The sequence below is a fragment of the Mandrillus leucophaeus genome, unplaced genomic scaffold, assembly GCF_000951045.1.
Source record: "Mandrillus leucophaeus isolate KB7577 unplaced genomic scaffold, Mleu.le_1.0 Scaffold6398, whole genome shotgun sequence".
In the NCBI taxonomy this organism is placed as follows: Eukaryota; Metazoa; Chordata; class Mammalia; order Primates; family Cercopithecidae; genus Mandrillus; species Mandrillus leucophaeus.
Window position 1 is genome coordinate 1 of NW_012106917.1, and position 6,595 is coordinate 6,595.

Here is a 6,595-nt window from a genome sequence, read left to right on the forward strand (position 1 = left end):
CATACACTTACAAGAATATTATTTTGTTACAATGCAATTAAATAAACACTTGGTAAAAATCTATATCCTTTGTCAAAACAATTTAAGTTCTAGACCTCCAGAATCCACATATACATATACATATACACATACATATACACACACACACATTCACACCTATTTATTAACTCAAATCCAACTCCAATTCTTTCGTAAGTAGTATTTTGTCCAACAAATAAATTTATCTCAAATTCTTCTTAACTTTTCCTCATTATAGAGCCAGTAATTGTATGTGTAGCTCTACCTCTGATTCCTTTATTTGCATTTATTTCTGCTTTCAAACCCTTATATGAGGCAAGTGGGATTAATTTATTCCATTATCTTAACTAGATTCATTGTTTTACTTTGTCAAACTCTGATTGATTTGCTCCACTCAATCTTATGTGTCCAAGAACTTAATGTGGATTCCTGTTCCACCTTATGAAAATCTGTTCCAAAAACTTGCTAAATTCTTGACTCAAGACATTCCAGTTAGTAATGCATTTCTCTCCTCAAATACAATAGAGTTGTGTTCTAATATATACTCTTCAACAATGTGCAGTTATTTCTCCCCAACTATCAATCCCCCTTAAAGCAGAATTTTATTAAAATGGCTTTATCCTTCTGGGGATAATCAGTAAAACAGCAATTGGTGGGTGAATTAAAAATATACTAAAAGCAGATGGCAGAACGTGAGTGCAGATTTTTACTGCAAAGCTTAGGAAAAGCAAAAGGAACTTGAATAGAGAAAATGCAGAAAAGCCCTCCTTGGGCTATTAGGACAGAGAGAGCAGAAGTATGTTTAGGAGCTTCAAAGAGTCTGACTCTTTGCAACTGTTTATCTTAGGACTTTAAGGAAGTAAAAGGTGCAAGTGAAACACTCTGGATTATAAAATAGAATCTGATACAGAGAATTCAACTCCGTTAATATGCATGTTGCTTCCATGGAAATGTTGAGAAATTTTTAGCAAATAGATAGAAAACGACAGATGGTAGATATATAGAAAACAATTGTAGGAAAAAATGTGAAATGAAGATGTATGGTATTCCTTTTATATTTTATTTTGTTAATATGTTGCCCATAATGCTTTATTTCAAAGAATGCAAAACCAAAAAAGTAGTTCCTTTCTAACTTCCCCTGCAGCCTTGTCTTGTGGAGCTTGTATTTTACTTCATGAGAAATGCCAAGGAGATGTCATTTAAGCTGAAACCTCCAGCAGAATTAGCCAGAATATTTAGGAAAAAGATGTTTCCAGAAAAAGAAAGAGCTGGTATAAATGTCCTTAGGCAAGAAGGAGCTCACAATGATCGAGGAACAACAACAAAAAAGATTATTTCACTCAAGAAAAGTGAATTGGGAGTACTATATAAATGATGAGATCTGAATATGATTCATGGGGCAGGTCACACTAGGGTGTTTGGGTATGGTCTAAATGGGTGGCATGAGTTGTTTTAAGGAGAGGAGTCACATGATTTGACAAGTTCTTAAGAGATCCCTTTGATTACTCTGGGGAGAATAGAACATAAAGTAGCAGAAATGAAAGCAAAGGGAGATAGTAGGAAATAATTGCACATTTATAAGCAAGAAATGATATTGGCTTGGACTCCGGTTATAGCAACAAATTAAAAAAAGGAAATACTGAGAAAAGTTGATTGGATTCGCTGACATTCTCAACATAAATGGAAATCAGTATTTTTTTTCTAATAAATATAATATGCATCAATATTTTAAAATATTTAATTATTTTACCATTCTGTGGGACACAAGTAGACTTCAGGAAACATGCCAGTACAGAACTATATAAATGTGATCACTGGTAGAGATAGGAATTAATAGGCATTTGAATGTCTCCGTCAACCTGGAATACCACAAAAAAAGCTCTTTGCATTGTTATCATACCCTATAGTTTTCTGCCATTTTCAGTTACTTAATATTATGCTTTGCCTCAATAGGTTATAGTGCTTTCTCCTGTTGTATTATATTTGCAGCAATTGTTAGTGAAGTTTTAAACTTCAATATCACATCTAAAACAAAACAAAATTGTTGCATACTATTTTCCATTAAAACATGAGATCACTATGACAAAAAAAGCTAAATGTGTCATGAAATGACTTAAATTGGATGAAAGTATATGCAACATATTAAGAAATAATCTCTGACTTTGTAGTTTTTTATTTGTAGTTTTTACTAGAACATGAAATCAATATGTGAACCCTGGCTAGAGTTTGCATCTAAACATAATAAAATAAAAGAAAACTTAATATTATCATTGAAGCACTAGTGTACATTAGCGAACTGGACTATATAAAATAAACTTTATAATATTTAGCATTTGATTTTTATTTATGTATATTATAAAGTGAATATAGTTGACATTATAATAAAAATAAAAGTAGTATGTTAACTAATTAGGATAAGATGCCTACAAACTACATACCTGCCTAAATTTTCAACCCATGAAACCTCAATGATTTGTGTTAATGTTAAGGCCTACATTTATATATATACACACACATATATATATAATTAGGGGAGGAATTGTTAATCCTTTAATTTTAAAAACTTTAACTTTGCAGACAAAGTTGATTATACCTGTGGCAGAACACTGCAACAGCAATAAATAAATAAATAAATAAATAACTTTTATTTTCTGTGGAGCTCCGAGAATTATGAATTATTCTGTAGAGTGAGATGTGCCAAGGTCCCTTTCTTAGAGTTGCAAGTGCATAGGAGAAGGTCAAGGGAAATAATAAGCAGCACTTGATTTCCCTGACCACAGTGGATGGGCTTCTAAAACCAAATTACCTGACTGTAAATCCAGATCTATCTTTTACAGGCTATGTGATTGCGGATGTTACCTCTTCTATGCTTCCATTTCCTCATCTGTAAAATGGAATTATAGCCTACTCTTATTTTGTTAGTATAGTGAGGATAAATTGAGTGAATGTATATAGTTCTTAGAATAGAGCATGACACATGGTAAGTGATCAAGAAAATACTGTTTACTACTAGTTATGTGACAGTCACTTCACATATAATAATGATTTAGTAAAGGAGTAAGAAGAATGTAGAGCACGGCTTCTCAACATTGGCACTATGACATTTGGGGTCAGACAATTATTTAATGCAGAGGAGCTATAGGATGTTTAGCAGTGTCACTGGCCAGTAGTGTACCTCCTCCTCTCCAAGTTTTGACAATCACAAAGGCTTCTAGACATTAACAACTCTCCCCTGAAAAGTAAAATTGTCCCTGCTTGCGAACCACAAATATAAAGTAACCACTCAAAGATTACATTACTAATTTTGATTGAATTTGACCAGCATTATGAAATAAGCATAAGCTTAAGTTTCTATACTTGATTTTGTCACTGTCAGTTAGGGCAGCAGAGAACTCCAATTCTGAAAATTCTGAACATGTGCTAATAGCCTATAATATAATCAAAACTTTCATTTTTGAAAAATTAGAAAATGTATTAAGCAGCAACATAGAATAATTAACCACAAAAATATTGAACATAAATCTCATTTGCCTAATTTCTCTTTTGAAGTCCTGTTTCACTATGTAAGTATTATGTGTTTTGTTTCACAGCTAGATTGTAGCAGGACGAGCCGCAGACAAAACCTCTCAGACACCAAGTTATAGAAGGAAGGGCTTTATTCAGCTGGGAGCATCGGCAAGCTACTGCCTTAAAATCCGAGCTCCCCGAGTGCACAATTTCTGTCCCTTTTAAGGGCTCACAACACTAAAGATTTCACATGAAAGCGTCGTGATTGATTTGAGCAAGCAGGGCGTACGTGACAGGGGCTGCATGCACTGGTGGTCAGAGAGAAACAACAGGGCAGGGAGTTTCACAGTGTTCTCTTCTATACAATGTCTGGAATCTATGAATAATATCGGTTTCTAAGTTATGACTTGATTTTTAACTACTGGGTTTAGGCCAGGCAGGCCCAGGCCTGGTTTTGGGCCTGGGGCCGGGCTGCCTGTCTTTGGTTTTACTTCCTTGTTTTTTCCCTAAAACAGGTACTGAGTATAAAACAATATAAAACAGTATGAGAGGGTCTCTCTCTTTCCTCAAGATAATAGCCAGTTTTTTCTCTAAGCCTAAGGTTGGTTCTCAAATTTACAGCGGCTTATAGCTCTTCTAAGTTTCTATAAAACTTCAGCAACCTGCAGCAGGTTGAAATTTATTGATATTCACTTATTCAGCAGATCATATTACAACAAAGTCAGGGATTGACTCATCCAAACCAGATGCTCCCCCTGCCACCAGATCACTAGGAGATATTGCAATCATTTCCCCTAGTTACTAAATTAGCAAAAATTCTCAGGGAGAGAGAAGGGCAAGATGGCACATTTTAATACTTACTATTATTCTTTACCATCTTTCCCTTTGAATGGATTAAGAATCTGACACAGACAGGCGGCCAGGAAGGATGTAACTGCCGCTGAGCTGGCCCTTCTGTGTCCAGAGGCTACCGCCGGCAGCGGCAGCCCATGAGCTACAGGAGGAGCTTTAGGACTTCCCGGCCGGGTGCAGCAAGGGCCAGACTCGTCGCGAGCAGGCGCTGCACGCCAACCGGCCGGCCTCTGGCGGGCACGATGGCACGATCACGGAGAAGCTCCTCAATGGCCCGCGCCAGCTGCAGCCCCGGCCACGCACTCGCCTCACCTGAGCCTGGGTGGAACAATCCAAAGTTTTAATCAAAGAAGGTGGTGTTCAAGTTGCTGCTCACAATAGTTGATACCCCCCAGGATTTGGAGATGCAGTGGATAATAGTAATTGCTGGCAGCCTGTTACCGATTACACTAACAGTAAATTTGAGGACTACCTAAATGCAGAATCGCGAGTGAACAGACGTCGGATGCCCGATAACGGGATGCAGTGTTGTTTATGCTTCATTGCTCCTTCAGGACATGGACCATTACATAACTGAAGACTCCCACCTTCAGGCAGGATTGGATAGTACATGTTTGTTAACTACTTGGCATTGCCTTTTGTTGAGACTTAAACCATTGGATATTGAGTTTATGAAGCATTTGCATGAAAAAGTGAGTATCATCCCACTTACTGCCAAAGCAGGCAGACTCACACCAGAGGAATGCCAACGAAAACAGATAATGAAAGAAATCCAAGAACATAAAATTAAAATATATGAATTTCCAGAAACAGATGATGAAGAAGAAAATAAACTTGTTAAAAAGATAAAGGACTATTTACCTCTTGCTGTGGTAGGTAGTAATATTATCATTGAAGTTAATGGCAAAAGGGTCAGAGGAAGGCAGTATCCTTAGGATATTTTTGTGCTGTGATTTAGCTCCAGCGGCGCCATGAGCAAATGAAAAAGAATTTGGAAGCACAGCACAAAGAATCAGAGGAAAAACGTCGTCAGTTTGAGGATGAGAAAACAAACAGGGAAGCTCAACAATGTATTTTAGAACAACAGAACTCTTCGAGAACCTTGGAAAAGAACCAGAAGAAAGGGAAGATCTTTTAAACTTTCCATTGACTACCAGTTACGTATTAGTTGCTAACATGCCGGCTTGGACGTCAGTGTTTGTTGGATCCATTTGACCAGTTTGCACCAGTTTTATCCATAATGATGGATTTAACAGCATGACAAACATTATTTTTGTTGTTGCTGTTCTTGATGGAGATTAAGATGCCTTGAATTGTCTAGGGTGTTGTGTACTCAGAAACTAACAGCTCTATGTACCTTTCCTACATTTTCTTTTTCTTTTTTTGTTAAACAGGTATCCTCAGTTTAATGCAAGAGACTATTTTACTGTTGTACGATCATGTTCTGGTGGTTTGATAGCTTACAGGAGATTTCAAAATAAAAGGACTCCAGAAGGTTTTCATTGAGGATAAACTGCCATGATATGATGCAAACGGCGCTTCTCTATGATGGTTATAATACAACGGTTCCATTCAATGCAGCATACACAATAATGTAATTTAGTCTAACACAGTTGACCCTATTTTTTGACACTTCCATTGTTTAAAAATGCATATGGAAAAAAAACCCTTTATGCTTACAGTGCACCTAGAGCTTTTTTATAACAACCTCTTTTTGTTTGTTTGTTTTGGATTTCTTAAATATATATTATTCTCATTTAGTGCCCTCTTTGACCAGAATCTCATTACTGCTTCATTTTTGTAATAACATTTAATTTAGATATTTTCCATATATTGACCTTGCTAAAATAGAATATAGCATCTTTCATATGGTAGGAACCAACAAGGAAACTTTGCTTTAACTCCTTTTTTACACATTATGGTAAGTAGCAGGGGGAAAATGCATTTATAGATCCTTTCCAGGCAAAATTGTGACGCTAATAACCAACCTGTTTCTACCTATGTGCAGTCTCTTTATTTTACTAGAAATGGGAATCATGGCCTCTTGAAGAGAAAAAAGTCACCATTCTGCATTTAGCTGTATTCATATATTTCCTTTCTGTATTTTTTGTTTGTATTGTAAAAAATTCACATAATAAACCATGTTGTGATGTAAAAATAAAAAGAATCTGACATAAATATAACTTGCTAAAGTAAGGGTGTTAGGTGAGAGGGAAGT

At 36.1% G+C, this 6,595-nt stretch overlaps 1 pseudogene; it reads left to right on the forward strand.

The window, feature by feature from the left end:
• Positions 1-4,694: 4,694 nt before the first annotated feature.
• LOC105554293 lies at positions 4,695-5,312 on the forward strand (annotated as a pseudogene).
• The last annotated feature ends 1,283 nt before the right edge of the window (positions 5,313-6,595 follow it).